Below are 14,123 nucleotides of genomic sequence, written 5' to 3'. Positions count from 1 at the left end.
GCTGCAGCCAGCAGTGGGGACACACTCGGGTCCCAGTGCATCGGCTGTGGCTTCGGTTAGAAAAGACCCACATCACACAGCACGCATGAGGGAGGGGCTATGAGGACATGGGCCACAGCACCGGGGAAAGGTGTCTTCCTCCCAGCCCTGCCTTATGCCCCAAGTGATGTAATGCATAAGTTTACACGATGTCCAGTGGAGGCCAGGTGTCTCTGCCAGGCTCTTGGCCTCGTTAAGGGGACTTGGTGCTTCAAGCAGCTTTTTCCTTGTGATGCCACCAACTCAACATGTAACTTGCAGGGCTTCTGTGATGAGGAGAAGACTGGGAGGGATTGGTCCCAGACCTTAAACGCTTCAGGGCAGAGGGGACACACCATGCTCCCACTCACAGGGCGTTAGCTGAGGTTAACTTCCAGAGGGCTAAGGGATGGGAGGGTGGGGACAGAAATACGCCGTGAGCAGTGAATGTGTCTGCCGCAGGTGTGCACAACTTGCTCGAGGTGATGGGGACTCAGTAGCAGAACTAGTGAGAGTCTAGCTGCTCAAGGACTTGAGACCGATAAACCTGATTTTAAAAAATCGAGATATATTGGGAATTCCCTGGGGGTGCAGTGGTTAAGAATCCGCCTGCCAAGGCAGGGGACACAGGTTCGAGCCCTGGTCCGGGAAGATCCCACGTGCCACAGAGCAACAGAGCCCGTGTGCCACAACTACTGAGCCTGCGCTCTAGAGCCCACGAGCCACAACTACTGAGCCAGCGTGCCACAACTACTGAAGCCTGCACGTCTAGAGCCCGTGCTCCGCAACAAGAGAAGCCACCCAAATGAGAAGCCTGTGCACTGCAACGAAGAGTAGCCCCTGCTCGCCGCAACTAGAGAAAGCCCGTGCGCAGCAATGAAGACCCAATGCAGCCAAAAAAAATAAATATTAAAAAAAAATCGAGATATAATTCATGCCCCCCCCACCCCAAATTCACCATTTTAAAGTGCACGATTCAGTGGTTTTCACTATGTTCACCCATTGCACAAGCAGCACAATTAGCTAACCCCAGGACATTTTCATCACCCCCGCCCCCCAAAGGAAATCTCTGTACCCATCAGCAGCCACTCCCACCCCTGATGTGCCCCACCCCCTCTTTGCTCTGGACATCAGGAAACTCGGGACAAATCCAAACAGCCTTGAGCAGCCATATGCCATCTTATCCCTAGGTCCCCACCTGCCATCGTATCTACTTTTTTCTAAATAAATACTAATTGTAACAGCCGGTTACCAGGTATGAAGCATTCACACTATGACTTTCTACTACTTAATGTTCTCCTTACAGCAACGCTCTGAGGCACAGGAGCTGTAATTAGCACAGAGATTAGAGTGCCTTGTCCAAAGTCAGGGAGCTGATAGGCGTTAGAAGCAGGATTCAAACCCAGACCCACTGGCGTCAGAGCCACTCAATCATCCATTTGCATGCCCTTCACCACCTTTTTAGAACAAGGCCAAGCTGTAGACAGAAGCCGCCTCACTGCCTGGCCTGGGATTCATCTGGCAGTTTAAGATCCTGACTATACCATCAGGTGACAGCATTGCTGGGCTGGTGTCTGGCTGGGGCTGCCCTGCATTTCAGTAGCCCTCGTGCTCAGGAGGCCTGGCGTGACACAGTGCTCACCATGTACCTGCTGCATGACTGAATCCACAAAGCTCCAGGATCTCTCTTGCTCCCCACTCGGTGGTATAGAATGCTGGCTGGGAGCACTGAACCATAACCAGTGCTGCCTTCTGAGAACTCCCGGCTCTGCCTACAGTCACCCGATCAGGGGCAAGAAGCCAAGCCAGGCTTTCCAACTTTCACGGCAAAATAGCTGGACACAGCGTGGAGGATGCGCTGAGAGCCTCGGGGCCTCCACTGTGGACTGCCTGCCTTCCACCTCTGGCAAAGGGTCTCTCCGCGCTCGCTCTCCCAGACTCCCCTGCTCTACCCCTGCCTGATAAAATAGACCACTCTGGGTCTATTCTCTGGCTCCCATCTCCAAAGAGCTGCCCTGACACTATCATAAGGGAGTCTGAAGTTCGCTGCCTTTACCGCAGTGGGTTCCAGAAAGGGTGACCTGTGGTCACACTCCTCTGTTCTTTAGAACATTCCCTCCACCCTGGCCTAAGCCACCTATCTAATCCTGTCGACCTTGTCCACACACAGTGCAGTCCCAGCACCTCACAGGGGGCCTGGTACACACGAGGGGCTCTTCAAACGCCTGCTGAGTACGGAGGCTGCTGCCCGGTGCCTTACTCAGTGACCGTTATACGAAGCCCCAAGGAAAAGTGCTTCCTTTTTTCCATCACGTTTGCTGTGAATCCTGTCCTTCTTTCCTTGCCTTCCACGAGGCTCTGAGATGAATTCTGTGCTCCATCACAATGACTTCCCTTGACTGTCTTTTGGTAAAACTACCTGCCTCCTGGGGCCTTCTCTCAATTACTAGGTTCTTGGTTTTGCTGAGGAGGGTGTGGGCCTTGAAATTCAACCAACCTAAAATAAAACCCAGTTGAGCCATGAAAAGAACATGGGCCTTGTAGGTAGACAGACCTTGGTTCAAACCCCAGATGTGCCACCTCCACACCACGGGACCCTGGGCACGTCGCTTACTCTGCCTCGGTCTCCTTGCTGACCATCCTCTCACATTGTTATATGATCACCACATGAGATATGAAACACCTGACATACAACAGACACTCAAAGGTCAGATTAGATCCCTTTTATTCATTTCATTAGAATTTTTTAAATAAACAAATTTATTCATGCTTTTGGCATCCAGGTACCTGATCTAGAAATATCCAGAAAGACATAGTATACTATGATGGAAGGGCAGTACACAAGTTCTTTCTCTCCTTCAATTAAAAAATAATTATTGAATAAACTATCAGTGGCAGGAGGAACTTGAAACATTTAAAATTTCACACCTAGATGGAAACTAAAATCCTACAAAAAGTTCATATTGTATCTTAGAATAATCTTTAAAAACATAGATCAGACCCGATATTGGCACCTCAGTCAATATGCAGGAGAAAGCTGGGCAGCACACCTGGGAGCAGAAGCCATAAGCACCCACGCGCCGCTCACCCAGCTAGTGTTTCTGAGGGCCTGCTTCCTGCCCGGCACTATTCTATGTGCTGGCCTACACTCGCAGAAATGAAGGGACTTCTCTGTTCTCAACGAATCCACATTCCTCTCCAACCCCCATATTGCCATTAGAGATGGGGAGAATAAGACTCATTTTATTATAAGCCACTTCCATATTCTGGGTGGAAGCAGACGGAGAAGAAGGAAAAATAAACAGAAAACAGTAAGAGTGACTGTAAATTCTTTTTTTTTTTTTTTTTTTTTTGTGGTACGCGGGCCTCTCACTGCTGTGGCCTCTCCCACTGCGGAGCACAGGCTCCGGACGCGCAGGCTCAGTGGCCATGGCTCACAGGCCCAGACGCGCCGCGGCATGTGGGACCTTCCCGGACTGAGGCACGAACCTGCGTCCCCTGCAGCGGTAGGCGGACTCTCAACCACTGCACCATCGGGGAAGCCCGACTGTAAATTCTTCAGCAAAGGAGGGTTGATAAGAGTTGGGCTTCATGAGCAATGGTACCATGGACAGATCACAAGAAGTGATGGGGTGGGGCAGGGAGGGAGAATTTTGGACTCAGGGAGGCCAATTCGAGAGCTGGCACAGCAGAAAATGACAGGGGCCACAATAAGACCACAGCAGTGGAAGGAGATTCAAAGACTAAACACTGTTGGGACTGTGTGGTGGAGGCACCCCAGCGTGAAGACAAGGGGAAAGTGGAAAATGTCTTTTGTCCTTAGAGCTTCGGGGACCAGGGGACGGCAAGGTCACTAGCAGGGGCAGAGACCTTGCTGGTGGGGGTTTCAGATAGGCCGGACGGTCTTGCTCAATGACCTTTTAGAGTTTGCAAATCACATTACATAAGGGACGGTGTCCAACATGTCCAGGTAATGCCATGTGGTTTCTTAACCGCAAAGGTTCTGAAACCAACAAACGCCCTTCTTCAAAAGACCACAGTCCCACCCGAAACCCCACTTCTGAAAGAAGCCGGGCACAACTGGCTGATCCATTTTCCTGTGTTTTCAAGAACTGCAAGCCCTGTTTTCAGTGTTGAAAACAGACCCCAAGTGACCTGTAGATACAGAGTCAGCACATCGGGTTCAGGGAAGTTGAGCATGAGTTCGTGTGTTCCTACCCAGTCCTCCAACCTTTGTACAGACCCAGCCTACCCGGCGCAGTGACGGTGTGTGCCGTGAGGATCAAAGTTATCTCGGTCACAGTGCTCTTACCTAAGCGTCAAAGGAAGAAGTGATATGAAAGGCTGCTCTGGCAAAAGGAATGGGGTTCACAGGGCCACAGGAAAAGGCACTGAAGACAAAAAACTGGGGGAGATTTTTTAAAAAAATGACTAAACATCATTCTTGATGTTCACCTAGAAGCAGATTACACAACCCCACATCAGAGTATCCTCACAGAGTCCATCTTCTCCGTGATTACAACCAGGGGACAAAACTCAGCTTTTTCCGTCCTATTTTCCTACTACAGGTCACTCCCAAAGAATCCAGTTCTCTGAGAAACAGTCTACGGCTGATGGCACCACAGTCTGGCTCATCATTTTATTCTAGTTTAGCTTTGAAACATTAATTTCAGGGAAGCACGTGTACAATTCTCTCAGCTGCGTACAGACCAGAATGCCTCACCCTCCAGCACTCCAATTAAAGGATAATTCTTAGATGTTCCCCCACCACATCACCTCTTTGTAAGTAAAACAAGTAAGCCCCTATGTCAGCAGCTTTCTCCTTAAGCCACCCAGAAGAAGGACCAGGTCCCCCAGCTGCTTTGCTCACAACATCCCCGAGCGTGTTGCCATGCCAACGAGCAACAGGCATAACACAGGCTGATGAATTTGGCTCCAGTGGACCCAACCAACAGGAGCCACCAGTCCACAAAGAGCCATGGTTTGCGCCATGGGCCTCCTCCGCCACCTTCACACACACACATCCCAGCAGGCGCACAACCAATGTAAACACCTCACTTGGGGAGGGGGTTGGGGAAGGAAAAACACTTTTAGGATGTAGAGTTCTAAAATGGTATGACACAGATTTAGGCAGAGTAAGATTCCTAAATGATGAATTCATCCAGAGAGAAGTAAGAAAGTCCGAAAACCTAAGAAAAGAATACACTGTTCTGTGCCATATATATATATATACCTAATACAAACTTAGCTCAGAGTCTCACATAAATTTTCCTGAAATAAAAGCATCTCTGGGCTTCCCTTGCGGTCCAGTAGTTAAGACTCTGTGCTTCCACTGCAGGGGGTGAGGGTTCGATTCCCTGGTCCAGGAACTAAGGTCACATGGCACTCATGGTGCGGCCAAAAAACAAAAAGCATCTCTGCCCTTAGCAGTTAGCAACTGGCCCTAGAATTATGACTTAAAAAATGATGAGTCTTGGGCTTCCCTGGTGGTGCAGTGGTTAAGAACCCACCTGTCGATGCAAGGGACACGGGTTCAAGGCCTGGTCTGGGAAGATCCCACATGCTGTGGAGCAACTAAGCCCGCGAGCCACAACTACTGAAGCCCGCGCACCTAGAGCTAGTGCTCTGCAACAAGAGAAGCCACCGCAACGAGAAGCCCATGCACCGCAACAAAGAGTAGCCCCCACTTGCCGCAACTAGAGAAAGCCTGCGTGCAGCAACGAAGACCCAACACAGCCAAAAATAAAATAAAATTAATTAATTAAAAAAAAATGATGAGTCTCTGCTGGTGGGAACATAACAAGATTATCATTTTTGGAGGGAAGTTTGGCAATATCTATTGACATTTAAAGTCACCCCATTTTTACAAACACACATACTCCTCTGTACTATTTTTCTCCATCTGGAAACTGTCTCAGTGTAAGGCTATGAAGGACATTCGCTGTCTATATTGCACATTTCTGTAAGAGACTTTTTATAATGAGCCTTTAATAATTTTGTAAACAGAAAAAATACATTTTTATAAAAAACAGTCATTTCTCCATTTCAATTTTCAAATGAATCTGACATATAGTAAAAAGTTAAATCTAAAACTATATCATCATTTGACAAACCATGTGTCAGAGCCATGGAGGACTTGTGTGTTATGTTCACTGCTATAGGCCTAACACCTCAAATAGTGCCTGATATATCACAGGTAATCAACATCTGTTAAATGAATACATTTAAAAGCTCAAAAATGTTCCAGTTCTTCCACTTCTAAGAATTCATTATGCAAAAATATTTGTCTAATCGCTGAAAGATAAAGAACAAGGCTAATCATTGCAGCAGAATTCAAAACAGTAAAAGGCTGCAAACAACACAATTTTTTTTCAATAATATTGGATACTGGGGTATTGTCATTTTTAAAAAGAATGAGGTTTTAAAAAAGGAATGAGGTAGATCTTTACATAGTGCTATAGAAAGACATCATGTTAAGTTATAAAAAGCAAGACTCAGAACAACATGACTAGTTTCATCTTAATTCTGTGTTTTAAATTTAAATAGTAAAAAATTCCTGCTATTTTAAGTAAAAAAAAAAAATCTAGGTAATAAATGTTTTTATATGTGAAGAAAAATATCTGGAGAATATATACTACACCACTAGCAGTGATTTTTTTGTCTCAGTGTAAGGCTATGAGGAATGTTCACTATTATATTGAGTATTTCTATAAGAGTTTTTTTTTTTAACATCTCTATTGAAGTATAATTGCTTTACAATGTTGTGTTAGTTTCTGCTGTATAACGAAGTGAATCAGCTATACGTATACATGTATCCCCATATCCCCTCCCTCTTGTGTCTCCCTCCCACCCTCCTTATCCCAGCTCTCTAGGTGGTCACAAAGCACCGAGCTGGTCTCCCTGTGCCACGCAGCTGCTTCCCACTAGCTATCTGTTTGACATTTGGTAGCATATATAAATCCATGCCACGCTCTCACTTCATCCCAGCTCACCCTTCCCCCTCCCCGTGTCCTCAAGTCCATTCTCTACGTCTGTGTCTTTATTCCTGTCCTGCCCCTAGGTTCTTCAGAACCATTTTTTTTTTTTAGATTCCATATGTGTTAGCATACGGTATCTGTTTTTCTCCTTCTGATATAAGAGTATTTTTTAAAATAATGAGCACTTAGTAATTTTGTAAACAGAATAAAATCTATTTTTATAAAAAGTCATTTCTCCATTTCACTTTTTTCTCATTTTAATTTTTAAATGAATCTGACATGTAAGTTAAATCCCACAGCACTAACCTGAGGTCCCTGGGCCTGGGGTGCCTTGGTGAAAGGCACACAGTGCTAGTGCCTGAGCTGGGACTCAGGTCCCCTGACACCACACCCTCCACCCCATCCAGGGCTCTCCTCCTTCCTAAAGCATGAGGAAGCAGATGTTGCCAGGGCAGCTGGGCCCTCTGGAACCATGAAAAGTCCCACAATTACAGAAGCCTCTATTGGGGGGGAAAAAGAAAAGTTGCTTAAGAGCTACATTTTTATGAACTTGAAATGTTCCATGAGTTTAACAAGTAAATGTTCTGGATTTGCCAAGCAGTTCTGATTTCAAATAGTCTATCTCCTAAGTGAACTTTATTGAACTCGGATCCTAATGTTCAAAGGGTTAAGGAAGGATCAATTCAGACTCACCGGCATGTCCTAAAATGTAAGGCTTGTCTGGCAACAAGCACCTCATACATCTCATGAATTGTTTACAAACTCATACCACTCAGGAGTTTCACCTGCCTTACTCATGCTGACTGCAGTCAAGGTTGCTACTTCCAGGTGCTGAAGTACATTCCTTTCACCTCAAACCTACCTGTAACGTTTTCAAGTGCTAGACACGAAGGATTTGGGAGAGTTACGATCACTCTGAAGTTTTCAACACTACAACCCAACTGGAAGCCAATATTCTGTTCTCTGAAATGCAGACCACGTTTTTAGACTTGATTAAACTAGGTGGTATGAAAATCATGAGAAGCTCCAGAACTGACCATTCTCTCGAAAGGAAAATGAGAACTCCGTAGAGGGACACAAAGAAAAGAAAGTGGTTTCTTCTGGGTGCACTGCTTTACTAACCGGGACGTTTGGACTTTTTTCCTGATCAAGCCAAGCTCACAACCACTCAAAGGGGACTTGTGTAGACAGAACTTGTCAGTGGTTGATGAATCAATGCTTTCTCCCCAGACAGGCCTGTGAATTACAGCACTGCACAGTGAGGACACTGGATCCCAGAGGGTTAGTTAACTGCTCAGCTTACATGGAATGTCACAGTTCTCAATGACATCCTCCGAGACCCTCTCTTCTGAACCTCTGAACCTCAACCCTGTGGGGGCCTACAGGGTGGGCTGTTATCACCATCTGGGCTACTGAGTAGGAAACAGAGGCTCCAAGAAGTTGTGTCCTGCCAAGATGCCAACCGAGGACTACCCATTCCAGACCTGTCTCCCTTGGTCTTAGCACTATTCCCTACTTCGGCCAAGCTCAGAAGGAAGACTGTATTTTGTCGGTCTACGAGAGGAGGCAGCCACGTTCTTTGAAATGGCCCCAAACTTCTCAGTACTGGTCACCGGCTCACGCAATGGTGACTCTCATCGAGAAATGAAAAGCAAAAAGTCGAGGTCAAGTGCCCCCGCCGCCCAGAAGACCTCCACCTCCTTCCCAATTGCTCCCACGAGCTAAGGGTGTCACGGTTGCCCAGCAGAGCCCGGCAAAGCACCTGCCAAGGCACCTGCCCGCGAGGAGCACTATCCCCCAGGGATGCCGCCGACACGCAGAACGTTTCCCAGGAGAGGCCGGGCTGGCGGGCTCGACTGAGCCCACCTGATGCTGCGAGATCAGATTCGGGTCCCACCCACACTCATCGAGCGCGTCCTACGTGAGTGAACCCAATAAGTGGCCGCCTCCTGAGGCCCACTGTACAGACGGGGAACCTGAGGCTCGGAGAGGAAAAGTGGCTTAGCCCAAGGGTGGCGGCGTGGGGTCTGGAGCCCTCTCACGCCGAGACCCGATCCTCCGCCGAAGGGCCGGCAGGGCGCCTTCGGCCGTGGAAACGACGACCCTCAAGCCTCCGCGAGAGGTCAGCTCGAGGGGAAGGGCCACCCTAAGAAGGGCCGAAATGGGAGCCGCGCTTTCCGCGTCTGGCGAATTGGGCAGTGACCCGGCCCAAGAGCCCGCCCCCATACCGAGGGCCAGGGCGGCCGAGGCGGCCAGAAGGCGTCGGGCCCCGGAGCCCGGGCACCCAGAGTCCTGGCGACCGGACCCCGCCAACCCAGCACCAGGGAACGCACGTACTCACCACGGTCGGCCGGCTGCAGTACGGACACCTGAGCAGGACGCAGGCCCACACCACTGAGGCGCTACCACCGCCCACGCCGGCTGCGGGGGTGGGAGCGTGGCCGACGGCGGCGCCGCTCCGCCTAACCCGGCCGTGCGCTTGTTTCTGGGGCCAGGCTTCCCCCCTGCGAATCCGCGCTCTTGGTACGGCCCTGAAGGCCACGCCCCCTTAGCGTCCCAGCTCAGCAGAGGGACCCCGGAGCTCAGCGCTTAGTCCCGGAGGGGGCGGGAGTCCCCTCACGCCTTTGACAGTTCCGTGGGGGCAGTAGCCGTGAGCCGCGCCTTCTGGCCTCCTGCTGCCGGCCGCCGCTCGCGTGTGTTCGCGACTCTTTTTCCTCCACGATCCTCAGTGCCCTTGCCTGAAAATGGCGAACCTGCATGAACAGAGTGTCGGGGTCCCTCCAGCCTGGGACTGGAATGCTGGCCTGCTTGGGTCGGGGGGGCAGGAAGTGAGCAGGCAGGGGACAAGGACTGGACCGAAGAGGCAGGAGGGGGCAGAAGGCACTTCAGGTTTGGAAAGATAGGCTGTCTTGGTCGGGGGTAAGAAGCCCACCTTTTCCTCCTGCCGTGGTTCCTATATTACAGGATTATCAGGATTAGATGATATAACTCATGTTCATAAATAATTTAGCTCAGTGCGATAGTAAGTGCTCTAGAAATGTAAGTTGTTGTTGTTGTTGTTGTTGTTATTACAGGCTCTGCTGCGAATTCCTTTTGGAACAGTGGGCAACTCACTTCGTTCAGAACCCGTTCTCCATCTTTAAAAATGGGACCCACCAACGACAACCAATTACTTTGAAAATACTAAAGGCCTATATAAGGAGAGGATTATTCCCATGGCCCCAGTTTTAGGGTTCCATCGTTCCAGTCTGTCAGGAACATGTCTGATTCACCCCATTGAATCAGTCCCTCCAACAGGTTGGATGAATGCAGTAGCCCTCAGGGTGGGGCGTACCCCTGTCTAACTAAGGGACTGGATGTGTAACTCCTATGCTAGGCCCTCAAGAGAGCAGTAGGGAAATTCATCCCCCAGATCTCTGATACTCCCTGTCACCTTTTCACCACCTTGCTGAACAATCTTCCCTGCGTGTCCCAGAGAGGCTTCAAACTTTGCCTCTGAATCCTTGCACCCTGCTTCTGTGAAGCCAGAACACATACCACTGAATTCTCTCTCTCTGCTAATAGCATCTCTGAGGCAGGAGACAGGCATCTTCTTTTACTTTTTACCATTAAACCAGTAGCTGAGTACTAGGGATTCTGTCTCCAGGACCACCCTCCCCCTTTCTCATCTTTCTTGCTCTCCCTACCCTAGTTTAGGCCCACCTGGGTTCACCTTTCACCTGGCTGATCTCAGCAGTTCCTGACTCGAATGCCACCTCCAGTTTCTTCTATACCTATACCAGGGAAACTTCCTCTTATACTGCTCTGCTCAGTGCCCTACCTTCCTGTCCCTTAAGCTTTCCTCCTCAAAATATACTCTCACTAGCCAGCTGGGGAAAAAAAATGTAAGTTGGAGACACATCTCACACCTTACATTAATATAAACTCCTGATAGATAAAAGATGTAAACAATTTTTAAAAAGAGAAGAAAAAGGAAAAGTCCTACAAGAAACCATGGGAGAATTGTGTTAATCTCCAAGAGGACTTTCTGAGTTAGAAGCCATAAATGACAGAAAACTACTACAAACCCCAGAAGCCATAAATGACTGAGAAAACCACTACATAAAAATCAAAACTTGGGACTTCCCTGGTGGCGCAGTGGTTAAGAATCTGCCTGCCAATGCAGGGGACAAGGGTTCGATCCCTGGTCCGGGAAGATCCCACATGCCACAGAGCAACTAAGCCCGTGTGCCACAACTACTGAGCCTGCGTGCCGCAACTACTGAAGCCCACGTGCCTAGAAGCCTGTGCACCACAACAAGAGAAGCCACCGCGATGAGAAGCCTGCACACTGCAACAAAGGATAGCCCCCGCTCGCCACAACTAGAGAAAGCTTGTGCACAGCAACGAAGACCCAAAGCGGCCAAAATTTTTTTAAAAAGGTAAACTGATTAAAAATCAAAACTTGATGTGTAAAAAAAAAAAAAACTTGATGTGTGACAAAGATCTACAGGCAAAGTCCAAAGGCAAAGGACAAACCCAGGAGGAAATATTTGCCTAATAAACAGCCTCTACTAATTAATAAGAAAAAGACATTAATATAAAGGGGCAAAAGATAGGAATCATCAGTTCACAGAAGAAAAAATACAAATGGCTCTTAACCATATGAAAAGTTATTCAACCCCACACGTAGAAAAAATGCAAATTAAAAGTTGACCAAGGGCTTCCCTGGTGGCGCAGTGGTTGAGAGTCCGCCTGCCGATGCAGGGGACGCGGGTTCGTGCCCCGGTCCGGGAAGATCCCACATGCCACGGAGCGCCTGGGCCCGTGAGCCATGGCCGCTGAGCCTGTGCGTCCGGAGGCTGTGCTCCGCAACGGGAGAGGCCACAACAGTGAGAGGCCCGCGTACCGCAAAAAAAAAAAAAAAAAAAAAAAAAGTTGACCAAGATACTGGTTTTCACCTACAATGATGACAAAATCTGATGACACAGGGTCGGTGGAGCTGTGTGGAAAAAGACACTGTCATTCATTGTTTCCCCATCCAAACATGAATATCATCTAGCTATAAAGAAGACAAATAAGGAAGCTCATTGCTGATACAGAACAATCTCTCAGATAAATTGATGAACTAAAAGTACAAGGCGATGGCCAATACAAGGCAGAGAATGCTACTGTTGGTGTTTTTAAAAGTATTGCAGTGGGGGAAAGTGGTGGAAACAATGTACGTACTGTGTATATATATTTGGTTGTATGTGTGTGACCTCTGTGGAAAGAAAAAAAGAGATAGCATTGGTCGTCTCTAGAGGACTGGGAGAACTGGGACCAAGGGCAAAGGAAGCGTCACTGTACACCCTTTGTATCTTTCACATTTTGTGCCTTATGAATGTTTTATTTATTCTAAGTCAAATACGTAAATACTTTTAAAAATACTCAAACAACCTTGTCGCTGGCCAAAGAACCAGCCTTTTACTGGCTCCCAATAGGTAAAGAACAGTGACCATCCACTTCATTTTTCTTAAATCAAAATTCAGCACGTGTGGGGTTACAGACAACAGTTTCCTGCCAACTCCCCTCTGTTACGCCTCGTCTTCACTGCCGGGAAAGAATCACTTCTTACCTCGTTTCGCACTTGCTTCTGGTCCTTATTTCCATGCTGGTAAAGAAATGTTTGTGTGGCTGCCTGTTGTCCGAAATTTTACCTGTAGAGTTACCTCTAGAGTCCTGCTAATGATGAGTTAGGTTATTAAAACCACAGCCCGCCTCCCCTGCCCACATGTCAACATAATTATTTATATACCTATTTTACTTCCTCTGTTAGTCATTTTTATAATTGAAATAATAGCCTTGGACCTTTATTTCTTGAGCCATCCACTGCAAGCAGTATCTTTTCACGCCATACCATGAAGCTCTCAGCATCCTTGCCCTTCCCTTTGCTCTGTACCCCAGCCTCTGTCTCCCCACTTAGCTGTCTGAACTTCCATATTTTCATTATTGAGCTTGACGACATTTGCATTGTACATATGTTCTTTGCTTTGTCCCATGAGCCTAGAAGTCCAGCTGTCAAGCAGCACCGACTGTTGTCACATTGTACAGGGGATGCACGGCCAAACCAACCACCCCTATGATTACAGGGCTCGTGCTGTGTGTCCTCTTTCTGAAAGTTCATTTTTTTCCCCCCGGCACAATTTAAAAGAAACAGATCCTCAATCTCTCCAGGGATCTGGTGTATCAAGCTTTTTTCCTGAGACTCCCTCCAAGGTTCTCAGGCGCACCCCACCCCCATCCACACTGGTTACTATAAAGGACGAGGCTGATTCCTATCTGTGTTTTGGGTCTCATAAAGGGGCACAGCAGTTTGTGGAATGAGTGGATTGCCTTAGTCTGGAATGCAGGAAGAGCGTTCAAAATCTGGCCCCCATGTATCTTTCCAGCTCGATCTTTATAACCTTCTTCCACAAATTCTACACTGTAGCAAGACTGGATGAATCCAGTTTTGTACACGCTGTGCATTTTTATTCCTCTGAGCCACTAGGAATATTGTTCTCTTCCATGTTTATATGTCCATCTCCTACCAATGCTTCCACCTCTGGAAGATGCCCTGATCCCTCCAGAAGTGATGGCTCCCTCGCTACTGTCCAGCTCTCCAAGGCCCAGAGTATTTCCTACTTTAAATCATGTCTCGTCAGTCTTAAGTGTCTCCGGGGCAGGTCTGTCTCAGAAGCCTCTTCTCTCTCTGCCTCCCAAGCCCCAGGTTCTGCCAGATGCAGGCAGCATGGAGGCATTTGCGGGATGAGCCACAGAGCATTCAGGAAAGGCAGCCTGGAGTCGAGGGGCTTGGGCTTGGGTGAACGAGAATGAGGGTCCAAGGGGCAGGGATGCCAGAGCCAGGGCTGGAATGAGAGGGAGAGAAGGGAAATGGACTGTGGTCTGGGCAGAACAAGGACTTTGTGACTTGTCCAGGCCACTGCTTTGTTGCTTTTGGAAGGGCTGTGTCCTTCCACTGAACAGAATGGAAGAAGGTTTGTCCAGGTGAAGGTGCGGGTACCACTGCATTAAGGGCTCATCAGGAAGATGTAGTCTTCTAAGGGAGGGATGGGGGCCATCAGGATAGGGCCTTTCTCTGCCATCCCGCACCCTCTTCCCACAAGG

At 48.3% G+C, this 14,123-nt stretch overlaps 1 protein-coding gene across 3 annotated transcripts in view; it reads right to left on the bottom strand.

Moving 5' to 3' along the window:
• POR (cytochrome p450 oxidoreductase) overlaps positions 1–14,123 on the bottom strand; it is a 76,600-nt gene that overhangs the window by 49,010 nt on the left and 13,467 nt on the right. Inside the window, exon 1 of one of the 3 annotated variants that reach the window (XM_079946350.1) lies at positions 9,337–9,416. The exons of the other annotated variants lie outside the window; for them this stretch is intronic. The gene's annotated coding sequence lies outside the window, so the exon portion shown is untranslated. Of the gene's footprint in view, positions 1–9,336; positions 9,417–14,123 lie in introns of those variants that run through there. 3 annotated transcript variants of the gene reach the window in all.

The sequence above is a fragment of the Stenella coeruleoalba genome (genome assembly GCF_951394435.1).
Source record: "Stenella coeruleoalba genome assembly, chromosome: 15".
In the NCBI taxonomy this organism is placed as follows: Eukaryota; Metazoa; Chordata; class Mammalia; order Artiodactyla; family Delphinidae; genus Stenella; species Stenella coeruleoalba.
This window is presented reverse-complemented; position numbering and strand designations above follow the sequence as displayed.